The sequence below is a fragment of the Pelodiscus sinensis genome, chromosome 31, assembly GCF_049634645.1.
Source record: "Pelodiscus sinensis isolate JC-2024 chromosome 31, ASM4963464v1, whole genome shotgun sequence".
Taxonomy (NCBI): domain Eukaryota; kingdom Metazoa; phylum Chordata; order Testudines; family Trionychidae; genus Pelodiscus; species Pelodiscus sinensis.
In genome coordinates, this window is record NC_134741.1 from 7,412,843 (window position 1) to 7,428,475 (window position 15,633).

The 15,633-nt window shown below is 51.5% G+C and overlaps 3 non-coding genes across 3 annotated transcripts; 1 reads left to right on the forward strand and 2 right to left on the reverse strand.

Annotated features, from left to right (window-relative positions):
* Positions 1-118: 118 nt before the first annotated feature.
* Positions 119-190, reverse strand: TRNAG-UCC (transfer RNA glycine (anticodon UCC)). Its single transcript has one exon. It is a non-coding gene; the product is annotated as a tRNA-Gly (tRNA).
* Positions 191-2,074: 1,884 nt separating this feature from the next.
* On the forward strand, positions 2,075-2,156 carry TRNAS-AGA (transfer RNA serine (anticodon AGA)). The gene has a single exon. It is a non-coding gene; the product is annotated as a tRNA-Ser (tRNA).
* A 1,039-nt stretch (positions 2,157-3,195) lies between these two features.
* On the reverse strand, positions 3,196-3,268 carry TRNAF-GAA (transfer RNA phenylalanine (anticodon GAA)). The gene has a single exon. It is a non-coding gene; the product is annotated as a tRNA-Phe (tRNA).
* Positions 3,269-15,633: the final 12,365 nt, after the last annotated feature.

Consider the following 15,633-nt stretch of genomic DNA (forward strand, 5'->3'; position numbering starts at 1 on the left):
CCCTCGGAGAGGATGAAAAGCCGTGACAGGCAGCACACAGCTGCAGTACCCGTTTGTGCCTGTTTTTCAGGGTTCGTGTAAAAGCTCAGCAAGGAGCCTTGATGCTCCCTCCCAACATTGCATTGGCTAGGAATTAAACCCAGGTCAACTACTTGGAAGGCAGCTATGCTCACCACTATACCACCAATGCCTGCCTGCAAAGCTGCTGGGAAAATTAGTGAGGGAAGTCCACATCTGCCATAAGGCGAGAGGGTGCCCATGTGGTTTGGGTAAAGCAGAACTTCTTGGCCATTTGGCTAAGATCAGGAGTGGGGATGCTGGGGTAGTGGCTGCCCTGCGCTCTCCATGGTGTGAGGAGCCGGGCGGGAGAGGAGTCCCAGAGGTTGTTGGGTGGGAGAGTAGAGTTTATCAGACTTTGGGCTAAGCTCTAGAGCAGCCAAGGGAGAGGTGGGGAAGTGACTTCTGGATACTCTTTGTGGCCCAGGGATGCGGACTAAGACCCATTCTTGTGTTTTTTGCTGTAAAGTGTTGTTTCTGGGTCCTTTGCCTAAGATCGAGCACGTCTGCCTTCCGGAGAGCCATGTCTCAGGCACAAGCCCCCGGAGACCCCTTCAGGGACACATCACAGGTCCAAGCAAGGGGCAGAAACACTGGACATTGTCAGTGTCTGGGCCAGAGATAAAGACCCTCTTGGAGCTGTGATCCGAGGGGGAGTCTCTGCAGGCCCGGCAGTCCAGGCGGAGGAATGCAGACATTTATAAACCTAAAAACATAAGAATAGCTGTACTGGGTCAGATCAAAGGTCCGTCTACCCCAGTAGCCTGTCTGCCGACAGTGGCCAGCACCAGGTGCCCTGGAAGGGGTGGACCGAAGACAACAATCAAGCAATTTGTCTCCTGCCATCCTTCTCCAGCCTCTGACAAACAGAGGCCAGGGGCACCATTCCTACCACCTGGCTAATAGCCTTTTATGGACCTAACCTCCATGAACTTATCTAACATATGGCCCAATGGCTGATGGCCTTGCAGAGAAAGGCCACCTCCCCCCTCCTGCATCCTAAACCAAGTCAGACCCAAGGTCAATGAATTGCGGGAGGGGTATGTGAGGGCCTGTGAGGGCAGGTCCCGCTCTGGGGAAGCACCTTAGCACTGTGCATACTGTGAGGAACTGGACCGAATCCCGGGGTGTGGGGAGCCCCTGTCTCCAGGGATAGTTGTGGAGTCTGGGATGGAGACACCTGGGCAGCAGCAGCTGCAGTTTCAGGATGACAATGCTGATGACCTGCAGCTCCAGGAGACGCAGGAGGACTCCCAAACGTCTTCAGGCAGCGGGGAGGGAACATCAGGTGAGTGCTGGGAGGTTGCAACACACAGGAACATGTCTATACTTGCATCCTCTTTCCAGAGATGGATGCAAATGGAGACATTCGAAATTCTAAATGGTACCAGGATTTAAATATCCCGCGCTATATTTGCATAATCGCATCCGGGCGCTATTTCGAAATACTTTATTATAAAATAAAAAACAACGTTTAGATGCAGTTATTTGGGGAGAAAACCCTTCTTCCGAAATAACCCTTAAGCACTCCCCTCTGGTCTGGACCTAACAGCAGTGTCAGCGTTTGCTAGTCGGGGCTCTGGACAGCACCTGCACAGAGGGAGATGGCAACTGCGGGACGCCCAGGCCAACTGTCCCAATGTCTCACAGCAGAAAAGACAGCAAAAGAGGCCAATGCAAACAGCCCCTGGTAGCGAGGGAGTCAGCACGTCGGTGGGTGGGGCAGGGAGCTGGGGGCAGAGCTGGGCTCTAACTCAATGGGTGCCCTTGGCCCATTCAGTGAATCTCTCCCTGGCTCTATGGCCCTGTCTGTACAGCAGGGACAGCAACACTCACAGGCCCACAGGAGAAGGCTGGTTTGATGCGTCACCCCATGGCCCAGCAAGGAGCTTCCAGGCTCCCCCTGTGTTCTGGGAGCCATGTTTGCTGTGTGAATTCTGTGTGGCAGGTGCCATCAGGCCTAGGCACTGGGATTAGTTACCAGTTTCTCTGACCCGGGGGGACTGCTAAGCTCACAGCTGTGGTGGCCGAGTGGTTAAGGTGTTGGACTAGAAGTCTGATAGGGTTTCCCTGCGCAGGTTCAAATCCTGCTCACAGCGAGGCCTGTGTTTTGGCCACACCCCTAACCAGGGCAACAAGCTGCACAACCCCTGAGCCACTCTCCCTGTCCCCAGTCAATCCCTTTCTGTGCCTTCCGAGAGAGACAGGGGCCATGGTGCCTCATTATGGGTCCCTGAGCTCTAGGGAAACTCTCAGCTCCTGCAGCCTCTGCCCCTTGCTCAGCACCCCATGGCTCAGTCCTACCCCGGGGGCTGCCCTGCTCTACTGTGTGATAGGAGTTGAGTGAGAGGATGAAACATCTGGGCCTGCCCCCATAGGTCCATCCATGAAGGGCAGAAATGCTGAGGATATGATGTGGGTCACTCCTCCCGAGGCACACAGCCCCCTCCCCCCCGTGTTGGGAGCAAAGGGTCTAGAGAAGTATTGGGGGGAGAGGGGGGGTCTTGTTCTCTGCTCTTTCTCTGCCTTGGCCAAAGAATTAGTAACAGAATAGTTGTCCAAGTTTATGTACAGACAAAAACTAACTTAAGCATGTTTCTGTGGGGTAGTGATTATCATGTTTGCTTAATGTGCTTAATGTGCAAAAGGCTCCTGGTTCAAAGCCAAGCAGAAATGGGGGACAAATGGGGGACAGGGAGGTTCTGCTCTGATTTGTGTCTCCCCAGATAAACACAGCTCCTGCTGCTTGGGATAAGCCCAACTCCCAGGCTGAGTAAACCAAGGAACAGCAGGAGCCCTGTCCTAGAAAGGGAAGGACCAGTGTGTGGCCCAGACAGCCAGCCCCAGGCTGGGAGAGCAGAGCTGCCCAACAGCTCTAGTGCTCCTCAGCTCCCGGGAGGGCACATTGGTGCTAACAACATGCTCATGTGATGCCACATTCCAGCCAGGCCCACACAGAGTGTTTCTTGGGGTGTCACCTGATTTCCTCACCTGATTTCCTGCAAGTGCAGCCCTTGTACCTGCCCCCTGGAAGAATAGAGCCCCAGGCTGTAGCTCAGCTTTCATTCTACCAGGCAGTTTGTGAGGGCAGCTCTAAACAAACCCATTAACTTGAAATTATTAGCTCCTACTAGCACATGCTAAAGCCTGGGATTGAACCAGGGACCTTTAGATCTTCAGTCTAACGCTCTCCCAATTGAGTTACTTTAGCTGTGGTAAAAAGCCTGTCTGGCCTGTAATTCTCTGTCCAGGATGTTTGGCGGCATGGCATCATGCCCTGCCCAGGAAGGCCAGACTGGCCTTTCCACAGCGCCCCTCCCCCACAGCCCAGAGCCAAGGTTCCCTCTAAGCCAGGCCTGGGCAATACAGGCCAGCGGGCTGGATCCAGCCCATGAAGCCACCCAACATGGCAGCAAGAAGCCTCAGGCAGATTCCCTGCTCGCCCTGCCCCCACGCACAGCTGAGAGAAGGGGCTGCTGGGCCCTTTGTGTCTCTCTGCTGTAGAGGAAAAGGCTTCAAGCCTGGTCCCTGCTCCATGCTTGTTTGTGGCCAATGGGAGCTGCCTGCTTGAAGCCCCGGCCAGTCCCCACAAGCTCTTATTCACCCAGGGGTGTGACCTGTACCCCCTGCGCAGGGAAGGGGCTGCCTGAGAAATGTGCTTGGCTGCTGGGAGTGTCTCCCAGCCAGAGCCTGCCTCTGGCACCCCAGCCCCTCCCTTCCCTCAGCCCACTGGCCCTCCCTATGATGGAAAAGGGCAAAGACTTGGCAGATTTCATTAATACAGACGAGGCTGGTTTCCCTCACTGGGAATTGAACCCAGGCCGCAGCAGTGAAAGCGCTGAATCCTAACCCCTAGACCAGGGGTCTCCAAACTACGGCCCGTGGGCTGGATGCGGCCCGCAAGGCCCTCTCATCCGGCCCGTGGAGACCTTTTTGTCTACGGAAAAAAAATTATGGAAATTTACGTGTATCCTGCCAAGATCAGCCGCCGCTTACGTGGACGTTATGTTTTTACCGAATTAAAATAGAGGCACACAGCTGGAAGTCATTGAGTTGCAAGCAAATGACCTCCTTAGGGACAAGTTCAAAATAGGACTAGTGGGTTTTTACCAGTTTTTGCCCAAGGAAGACTTTCCTAATGTCAAAACTTTTGCATCAAGGTACCTTTCAATCTTTGGAACAACATACCTGTGTGAACAAACATTTTCAAGAATGAAATACGCGAAGAACAATTTGAGAACAAACTTGTCCGATGATAATCTCAGATCACTGTTGATGTTAGGGACAACAAATCTAAAGCCAGAAATGTCTGCTATTTTGGCATCCAGGAAACAATTTCACCATTCACACTAATACAGGTGTTCATGTGTAGTGTATCAATGTGTTATTAAATAATAACTGAATAAAATAATATTAAATAAATAATTAAAAACAACATCCATGTTTTGATTGTTTTTTATTTGGACCTCAAGTGTGTAGTCGGCCCCCGAACTGCTGTTTGATAGTTAATGCGGCCCTCGGGCTGAAAAGTTTGGAGATCCCTGCTGTACACACTAACTCGGCTACCCCTGAAGCTATAGAAATGATGATTAGTTGGTAAATACCTTGAATTCTTCAGCAAAAGCCTCCTCTACAGGAATCACAGAGTGATCACGGTGCTCCTTGGATTTGAAACAAAATACAGGACTATGCAGCACTTTAAAGACTAACAAGATGGTTTATTAGATGATGAGCTTTCGTGGGCCAGACCCACTTCCTCAGATCAAATAATGGAAGAAAATAGTCACAACCATATATACCAAAGGATACAATTTTTAAAAAATGAACACACATGAAAAGGACAAATCACATTACAGAACAGAAGGGGGATGTGGGGGGAGGGGGGAAGGAAGGTGAATGCCAGTGAGTTAATGATAGATATTAGAGGTAGGGAAGGGGAAATGTCTGTGAGTTAATAGTATTAGAGGTGATAATTGGGGAAGCTATCTTTGTAATGGGTAAGATAGCTGGGGTCTTTGTTAAGTCCCGTGCAGAGAGTGTTGAATTTTAGCATGAATGCCAGTTCAGAGGATTCCCTTTCAAGTGCAGATTTGAATGTCTTCTGAAGTAGGATGCAGGTTAAAGTGCTACATAGTCCTGTATTTTGTTTCAGCTACACCAGACTAACACGGCTACATCTCTATCACTATTCTCCTTGGATTTGTTACACACCACACAGATGGGGATTTTATCTTTTTTGCAGAACAGTTTCAGGGGTTCCTTATGTTTCTCACACAGTATCTCTGCCTCTGGTTCCTTCACTGGCTGCAACGTGAGTTCTCTGGCTGCTTCTGCAACATTCCCCAGCTTCTTGTTCAGTGTAAGGTTCCTTTGAGGAAAGGTCCCTCTGCACTGAGGGCAGGAGAAGTCTGACTCCAAGCCCTCCCAGCACTGAGTGATGCAGGCTCTGCAGAAATTGTGATCACAGTCCAGAGACACTGGCTCTTTAAAATACTCCAGACAGATGGGACAAGTCAGTTCATCCTGGAGTGTTTTTGCTGGATGTGCAGCAGCCATGATTTCATGCACAGGAAGCAAGAGAATTTGGTTTCACTTCCCTTGTTCTCAGAAACAGGCTGGCTGAACTCAGCTTAGTTGTTAGTCATTTCCTTTCTGGGTACAGCCTCATATTATTTGTTTTTTTGTGGAGAGTAAGTAGCTTTGCATGATCAGTTATAATATAAAATGAAAGAGTCAAAATATAACATTACAACTTATTGAAAATAAACCTTTAAATGAATCCCAAATTATTAATCTTTATTTGATTTTGCAGGAAGTTTCTTTTTCTTCTTTTCATTTTTTTTCAAAACACAAAATAAAAATGGAATTTCCTACAAATGGTCATTGTGACTCCTGCAAAGTTCTAATACAAAGCACAAACCCCTTCTACATATTACCAGATATGTCCAACACACTATCCACATAGCACCATCAAAAGAAAGGTGACTGAACTTCCTCACCCCATCAGTCCCTCCTTTGCACTTCCTTCCATGAGACAACCATGGAGTCCTTTCTAATAACTACACTGCATACTATGCATTCCTTCAAACCCTTTACTCACTCCTTACTTTCCCTCCAAAAAGATTCAATTTTTCAGTGAAAAACACAATATTTTGTTCAAATCCCAAAGTATTTGAATTTGGAAATGTCACTTTGGAAATGTCCTTTCATAGATCAAGGTGGGGTGTCATGTTCTAAAGAGACCTGACAAAATTAATTTTAAGTCCTACATTTCTGTTTCCTGGAATAAATCTCACAGCCATATTGGCTGTGTCTAGACTGGCAAGTTTTTCCACAAAAGCAGCTGCTTTTGCGGAAAAACTTGACAGCTGTCTACACTGGCCACTTGAATTTCTGCAAGAACACTGACGATCTCATGTAAGAAATCAGTGCTTCTTGCGGAAATACTATGCTGCTCCCGTTCGGGCAAAAGTCCTTTTGCGCAAAAGCTTTTGCACAAAAGGGCCAGTGTAGCCAGCTCAGATTTGTTTTGTGCAAAAAAGCCCCGATCGCGAAAATGGTGATCGGGGCTTTTTTGCGCAAAACCGCGTCTAGATTGGCCACGGATGCTTTTGTGCAAAAGCGCTTTTGCGGAAAAGCATCCATGCCAATCTAGACGCTCTTTTCTGCAAATGCTTTTAACGGAAAACTTTTCCGTTAAAAGCATTTCCGGAAAATCATGCAGTCTAGACGTAGCCATTTTGAAATAGTCTGTGGGGAAGATTTCCTGTTTCCTCATCCCCAGTTTGTTTCCCTCACTGTCCTGTTGCAGCGTCTCCTACCTACTCCCTGTTCAGGCTGCCCTGCAAAGCTGCATTACACACTTTGATTCCTTTGCTGAGATTGGAACTTTGACTCTGGCCAGGTGCAGGCCCGGTCCTGTGAGCTCCTTGGGGCTACAGGAGGCCCCTGACTTGCAATGCGATTCATTCTGGAGGAAGCGTCGCAAGTCGGGGGCATCGTAACTCGAACCCTCATTTACAGTAGGTGCTATGCGCTGTCATAAATGCGGGCCAAGGACGTAAGTGGGGGTTTCCAGCCCCTTCTGCACTTACAAAAATGGTTGTAATGCACGGGGTCAGAACTTGGGTGGTCACATATCGGGAGCCTCCTGTATTTACCCAGTGTCTGTGCAGAGCTCAGCACAATGGGGCCCTCATCCTCCACAGGCTGAAATACAAATACAATTATTGTGTAGAAGGGGACGCTGAGGCACAGCCTGGTTGGCTCAATGGGCCAGAGTCATTCTAGTGCAGGCAAAGGGAGGAGAGGGAGTTTGTGGCTTCCCAAGTCAGTGACTGCACAGGCTGGGGCAGAGCACGTGGGCTGCTACTTACAGGCAATGTCAGTGCATCAGAATTTGCTTCCCATGAGAACTGGCTCCTTTGCTGTTATTGAACCTACTGCAGTGACTAGAACATGCTCAGTAACATCCGCTGAAAGTAACATCCTCTTTCTGCCCTCACTTAGCAGGACAAGCTGCCTCCTGCAGCCGAAGGGGAGTAGCCAGTGGAAGTGGGCAGGGATGGCAGAAATTGTGCAGGGTCCAAAAGGAGCAGGGAGGGGGATCAGAGTGGGTGTGAGGAAGGGGAAGAAGGGGGGCTGATGGGCACATGTATTTGCAGGAGATGGGGTTCAGAAAGGAGGAGTCACACTGCCAGATGTGTGCACAGCAAGAAACCCTGTAATAGGGAGGAGCAGAGGGAATAACAGATACCAGAGACCATGGGTTGAGCTCAGTGTTTTGGCTGTCAAAAGAGATTGTGGTTGACATAGAGTTTGTGTTCCTTGCAGAATGGTCCAACTCGGCCCTACCAACTCAGCAGGGATGGATGAAAGGAGGGTGTGTGTGTGTCTGTGCACATCTGTGCATGTGTGTGTTTGTTTAGGGTCCAGCTCGGCCCTGCACCCAGAAACAGCAGCGCATCTCAGTCTGAACTGTGGGACTGAGCTGCCAGAGGAGGCTGGATTCAGGGAAATATTTTACCCAGATACACGACTCCGCCTTGTAATAAACGGACACTTTCTGTACAAGTTTTTGACACTTCAGAGAATGGCTGGTTATTTTAGGTAGCCCCCCCAGGCTGCACAGAGCCTCCTAGTAGCCTGCTGTGGAGCCATATTACCTCTGGTAGCAGCAGCATAATAATCCCCACCTCCCTCCCCCACCTGCAGCAGGTTCTAACTCATTCCCACAAGGAACAGCTCAGCTGAGGGAGGGTCCCAGTCCTGGGTTGTAAGCAGAGGGACCTTCCCCCACAGCAGCCCAGATTTAAGCGCTGATAAGGAGATTGTCTGTGAGCTGGAAACACGACCATGCGGGCAGCAGTGAGCGGCCTCTCTCCCAGCCCTCTTGGCGGGAAACCTGAGGGGAGCGGAACTCTCGCCAAGGCGGGAAAATCTGGTTAGAACCGGTTCTCCAACTGCCTTGGAATGTTCCAGAGGGGGAGGGCAAAGCCCAAAATGGAACCCTGGGGTCTAAGGTGACCGACTCCATTTTGTTGAGCATAAAATCATTGTATGAACATGAAAAGCATGAATATATAATAATAAATGTACAACACAATTATATATTCCAAATTAATCACTGACACATCTACTTGTGATCTGACATTGGGAGAATAAAATAAACATATTTGCTGTGGGACTGTGAACCCAGTGAAGAGGGAAGCATCACTAAAGGTGAACTACTAGATTATTAGTCTCAGAGGGCTAGCTGCATTGGTCTGCATCTGCAAAAACAACCAGGAGTCCTGTGAAAGACTTACAAGTTTATTTGGGCATGAGCTTTCATGGGCTGTGGGACTGAGACACAATTGGGACCTGCCTCACTACAGGACTGTAGCGCATTTGTAAGCTGCTGACCCCCCAAATGCTGTTCAGAGCCTCTAGACAACACAGCTGCTAAGTGTGTGTTCTGCATAATAAACATCGGATGAATTCTGCTGCAAACCTGCAAATCAGCTGGTATACCATGGCTGGTTTCCCTATGAAGGACATGGACACGTGACTTGCTCATATGACAGACTCCATTTTGGGAGGCACCTTCACAGAGGAGAACAGTGGATTTCTCTCCATATGGACAAGATTTTGAAAGGGACCCTAGAGTTTCCTCCATTTTGTTTTCAACTCTGCTCTTCACTTCAGAAGCATCTTTGCTATGGAGAAAGGGCAGGGAAGGATTTGTTGGCCCATCCTAACAAAGGATGCACTCCAGAGACTTTTAAGCTAGCAGTTTATTACATCTCTTCTAAGAATCTGCATCAAGAACTTGGTGATTGATGGAAGTAATGTGATTTCTTTAATATTTCTACTCTCAACCTTTTCTTTTCATGAATAAACCTATAGATTTTATATTTTAAACAGAAATTAAAAGGTGCAATGCCAAAAGTAACATCCCTGCAAACTGCATGGAAACTTTTCAGAGCCACAGGAGAGGCTCAACTTAAATCTACACCCAAATTAAAAAATACAAAGAACTAAAAATGTGCCCCTTTTACTTGGTTGTGGCTTAACATGAAATAAAAGTCAAGCTGTGAGATATAAAAAGGAATAATTTAAAAAGCGGAAGTTAAATCCTAGTGAGAAAAATAGAAAGGAGCCTAAAGTCTGGCAAATGAAGTACAAAAACATAATTAGGAAGGCCAAAACACAATGTGAAGAACAGCTGTCCAAAATTCAGAAAATAGAAAAATTCCTTTTAATTATAGCAGAAGCCTGCTAAACTAACTCTCTCCCAAAGCCATAAGCAAGTGTGTGTGTGTGTGGGGGGGGGGGAGAGGTAGCCTGGCTGGGGGAGGGGTACAGGTTCTGGGCATCCCCAAAATTTCTGCAAACCTGCCACCCCTGCTTGCAGGGAGTTTTAATGACCGAGTTTGAGTTTCAGTTGAACTCTGGGCGGGCACTAAATGAAGCTGCAGCTGCCGGAGATCAGTAGACCACAGCGTCCTGTCACGTGACGCATTGAGCACCCAGAGAACAGGCTGGATTCTTATCAGTCGTGTGGGTTCCCCTCACTCCAGCCACCTCCAGCTCTTTCCAAAAAGGGAAACACTGGAGCAGGAGGGGCAGCAAACAGCCCTGGCCACGGTGCCCTGCCCCCGCTGCTCAGCGCAAGACTCTCCCTGCCACTGCAATTGCCTGAAATCCTCCCCCCCCTCCACTGCCCACTCACTTCCCCTGCAGCCCTGAGACACAGCAGCACCCCTGGGACCAACACAGTGATTGGACTGGGAGGGGTTGCAGGATGGGGCCCAGCCCGGCTTTCTCATGCCACACGGCTCCACATGCCGTACAGCAGGAGGGGGGATTCTGGAGGGGTCTGACCAGAATGTGAACATGTTCAGATGCATCTGACGAAGTGGGTCTTTGCCCACGAAAGCTTATGCTCCTACACTTCAGTTAGTCTATTAGGTGCCACGGGACTCCTCGCCGCTTTTGCAGATTCAGACTAACACGGCTACCCCTCTGAAACATGTTCAGAGTGTTCCCACAGGTGAGCAGTGCCCTGGCCTGGCAATTGGGGAGGGGAGAGATGAGGGAGACAGCGGAAGGGGGCGGGGCCTGGGCAGGGTTTCTACTGCCTCCCCACCTGGGAGCTTCACCCTCTGCCCACACTTGGAATCATGGTTAAAGTTCCTCCCCCATCCCCACCCCCACCCCCACCAAAATCTGCAACAGCACCTCTGGTTAAGGACCTTATCTAATAGGTGGCAGGTCCCAGGTCACATCCCCCCTACCCCCCATGCACAAGGGTAATTGGAACGGGGGGGGGGTCTCCTACTGCCCAAAGTTCCCAAACCACCGGGCTGCAGGTGAGGAGCAAAGGCCTCTCTTTGTGTGAACCCCTGACAGAGGGACACTGGCCGGCCAGCTGGCTGGCTGCCAGCCACTCATCTTCTGCGGGCTTGTGACTAGCTCCTGGCACAGACTGGAGAGACGTGTGGGGACAGGGAGAGGGAAGCAGCCTACGCATGGCCAGAGGCAGCAACACAGGGTCTGGGGAAACGTTTACTGCAAAAACACAGGCCCTCAGCTAGTGTTTAGGTCCCTACAGGGAGCACCTGGGAACACGTGTGCTCAGCGCTCTAGGCCCCACGTCCATGGGTTTCACTTTCAGGTTTTGTCCTTCCCCTTCCTGCTGCCTCCTCTTTCTTCTTCTCCCACAGCGTCAGCACAAGCCCGCGCCCGGCAGAGCAGACACATGCCCGACGGCCATGGCCTCCGCAGCGACAGCAGGGGAATTGCAAGAAGAAGCCACTTGCCCCATCTGCCTGGAGTATCTGACAGAGCCGGTAACAGTAGCCTGTGGGCACAACTTCTGCCGAGCCTGCCTCACCCGGCACTGTGAGCAACAGGGAGCAAACCCCGCTACCTGCCCCCAGTGCAGGGCCCCGTTCCAGAAGGGGCAGTTCAAACCCAACACCCAGCTGCACAACATCATACAGAAGCTGCAGCAGCTGGGGCCAAAGCCAGGGGCAGGGCGAACGGAGGTGGCTGCTCAGTTGCTTCTGGGGTGGTGCCATATGCTGGGGCGTGGGCTGGAGCTGGAGCTGGCACCTGAGGCAGCCACCTACCATGAATCCACTCCCAGGAGCGACTGGGCAGCCATCATGCAGACCTGGCCCCAGTTTCCACATGGTGGCTGCTCGGTTGCTCTTAGGTTGGGCCACATGGCAGGTGGCTACCAGAGCTGAAGCCATTTCTAATATAGCCATGTGGTCCTTCTCTGAGGGTACGTCTACACTACAGTGCTAGTTCGAACTAACTTAGTTCGAATTAGTTAATTCGAACTAAGCTAGTTCGAACTAACGCATCTAGAACTAAAAACTAGTTCGAATTAGCGTTTTGCTAGTTCGAACTAGCAAGTCCACATTGAGTGGACTCTGAACAGGGCTTAAGGATGGCCGGAAGCAGTGCCGGCAGGGCATAAAAGGAGGACTTAGAGCATGGAGATGCTGTCTCAGGCTAGCCGAGGGCTGCGCTTAAAGGGTCCCGACCCCCACCCCGGACACACAGTTCTAAGGGGTGCCCCGCTTGCAAAGAAGTTCTGGCTTGGAGTGCCCTGAGTGCCCACACTGGGCACATCACACCACTCGGCCATCAGCCCGGCTGCACTTGCCGCAGGCTGCCATCTGGGGAGAGGGGCTAATTGGGGGGCTGCAGGAGAGCTTCCTCCCCCAGAAGCCCGCAGAGCCAGCCCAGTCCTCCCCATCGGGGGCTCGTGCCCCATTCCTCCCTCACCTCCTTCCACTTACCCTTCCCTAGCCCCCCTTCTTATTGATGTACAAAATAAAGATAACGTTTCTTCCAACATTGACTCTGTCTTTATTGAAAAAAACTGGGGGAGACTGGGAAAAGGAGGTGGGAGAGGGGAAGAGAAAGGCTGGGAGAAGGGAGGGCAACTAATATGATCAGGGGTTGGGAACAGGTCCCAGATGAAGAAAGGCTACAGAGATTGGGACTGTTCAGCTTAGAAAAGAGGAGACGGAGAGGGGACAGGATAGAGGTCTCTAAAAGCAGGGGTTGGGTGGAGAGGGTGCATTCAGAAAAGTTCTTCCTGAGTTCCCATAAAGAAGGACTAGAGGACACCAAAGGAAAGGAATGGGTAGCAGGCTTCAAACTAGTAAGAGAAAGTTGTTCTTCTTCTCAAAGCAAAGAGTCAACCTGTGGAACTCCTTGCTGCAGGAGGCTGTGAAGGCTAGAACTAGAACAGAGTTTAAAGGGAAGTGAGATAAAGTGATGGAGGTTGGGTCCATGGAGTCCTATTAGCCAGAAGGTAGGAGTGGTGTCCCTGCCCAAAGTTTGTGGAAGGCTGGAGAGGGATGGCACGAGACAAATGGCTTGGTCACTGTCTTCGGTCCATCCCCTCCAGGGTCCCTAGGGTTGGCCGCTGTCGGCAGACAGGCTACTGGGCTAGATGGACCTTTGGTCTGACCCAGGACGGCCATTGTAAGCTCAGGGCTCAGTGTCGGGGGTCTCAGTGGACCCCCTTGATTTTCATGCACACCTGCTCCTGGGTGGCCAGGCTGGCAGCTCTCCTGCCCTAGACGGCCACTTTCCTGTGCCTAGTGTGGAGATCGTGGACGAGGTCCACGATGTCCGCACTAGCCCAGGAAGGTGCCCGCCTCTTGCGGTACCGGGCAAGCTCCCGGGAGCCGCCAGCCTGGTCCCGGCAAGAGGGGGTGGGCTGGGGGGCATCGGATGGGTGGCTCTGTGCCGTGCCAGGTGCAGGGTCTGCTAGCTGGGTGCTGGCAGGCTTGCACCTGGCACGGGCACCGTAGCCAGCCCGTGCCCCTTTAAGGGGTCCGGGGCCGGGAGGGGGGCATAGAGTTTCCCTGGTGTTGGCCAGAGTGGCCACCAGGGAAACCTGGGGAGGGCTAGCCTCCCACTAGTTCGAACTAAAGGGCTACACAGCCCTTAGTTTGAACTAGCTAGTTCGAACTAGGTGTTAGTCCTCGTAAAATGAGGTTTACCTAGTTCGAACTAAGCGCTCCGCTAGTTCGATTCAAATTCGAACTAGCGGAGCGCTAGTGTAGCACCTATTAAAGTTAGTTCGAACTAACGTCCGTTAGTTCGAACTAACTTTGTAGTGTAGACATACCCTGAGATATTATTTTAAACAGGACTAGATGATACTGGGTTTTTAATTCTGATTCACTCAACCAAAACAATGTTCATTTTCCTGTGGTCCAGTTCAGTTCTCTGACCTCGGATTTTTGCATTTCACCTCCATATGCATTTACTTTAGAGTTCAAACAGATTCACTCAGTGACATCTTTACTGATTCAGCACAGTGGGAAGAGAATTTTCCCATTATCAGAGACCATAAATCACATGTTCCCTTCCAATCAATTTCAGATGTCATTTCCTTACTGTTTCACTCGGGGCATGTCTTCACAGCAGCATTATTTCGCAAAAACGTCAGTTATTCTGAAATAGCGTACTGTGTGTCTGCACAGCAATCCAGTTATTTCAAAATAAATTTGAAATAGCGAGCTTCTTACTCCAACTTCTGTAAACCTCATTGTATGAAGAGTGAGAGAAGTTGCAGGGGGGGGATGCTTTATTTTGAAATAACTGCTATGTAGAACTGCACAGAGTTCGAACTAAGGGGGATTTAAAAATGGCGGCGCCCGGGAAGATGCAAATGAAGCCTGGGATATTTAAATCCCGGGCTTCATTTGCAACTTCAAATGCCTACATTAGCCACACTAGTTCGAACTAGGGTGGCAGTGTAGACATACCCCCCCGTCTCTCCCCAGCCCCTGCTGGCTCCCTGGCTCAGGGTGTCCCTGCAGCAGCACCGCAGGGGTGTGAGAAGCCACGTCCTGGGCCCTTGGGCAGGGAGAGGAGGGAACTCGAGGGCTCAGTGAAAAAAGTGAAACAGGGAAGCCTGGAGGGGGCTGAAGAAGGGGCGTGAGGGGCTGCCCAGAGCGGGGCTGACAGGACAGGAGCACGTCGCTCTGCCGGGTGACTGTCAAAGGGGAAGGGGACCCAGGGTTACGGCAGCCCAGGAGCAGTTATCGGTGTCTGTTCCCCCAGAGCGAGCGCGTCCCCTGGGCCTCGCCAGTCTCCAGCCACATCACAGCTCCACCCTGTGCAGCTATAGGGCCTGGTGCCCTGGTGTTGTGAAAGCCTGGGCCGACAGAGGAGAGCGGAGTGTGGGTCTGGTTCGTGCCTGGGTCAGGGCAAAGCCATCCCATCCATAGGACTGTTCGGGGCAGCACCCTGGGCTCTGTGCTTTGTTGGAGGGAGGGAGGAGAAAGAAATCCAGAGAGGCCTGTGAAATTACTGGGGGAGGGGGCTGGCACTGGCAGGAGTAGGGTTGGGACCCCCCCAAAAAAACCTGCTGGGCCACTGATATGCAGTCGCGGCTCCTTTAATTGCTGGGCCGCTCCCCTGCCACTCAACCCCCCCGCCCTCCCATGACACCTGGCAACCCTAGTCAGGAGCCATAGGACGTGGGGTGACCCAGCAGCCTTCAACGCTCTGCCCTCTCCCAGTCAGATCACCCCACTTCACTGGGGTGGCAGGAGGTGAAGCCCCCAGCCCTAGCCCACACCACTCCCTTCCCCCCACTGCCACAGTGTCATGGTGAGTGTGTGGGGGGGATTGAAACTTGCTGCCAGCACCAGCCCCTCCCAGTATCCACTTGGGTGGCCTGTGGGAATGGGTGAATGGGGAGGGAGGGATCATGTGAGGGGCAGGAAGGGGCAGGCAGGGGCAGGGCTTGGGGGAAGGGAGTGGGGTGGGAGCAGAGCAGGGGTGGGAAGAGGCAGGGCTGGCCTGAAGGAGGGGAGGTATCTCGAGTTGGGTCTGGGTCTGGGGCGTGGTGCAGCGATGTTGCTGCCCCAGCTCCTCGCTCTCACGGGCTGGAGGGACCATTCAGGGGCTCCCCAGCCATTTCCCTTCTGGTCCCCACGCAGGGACGTGGCACCTGAGCTAACACACGGGGGTGGAGTTGCCCTGAGTGGCTGCGGGAGGCAGAGCCCCTGCTCGGAGCCGGGCATCTCTGCTCCCAGGGTGCCTTTGGGG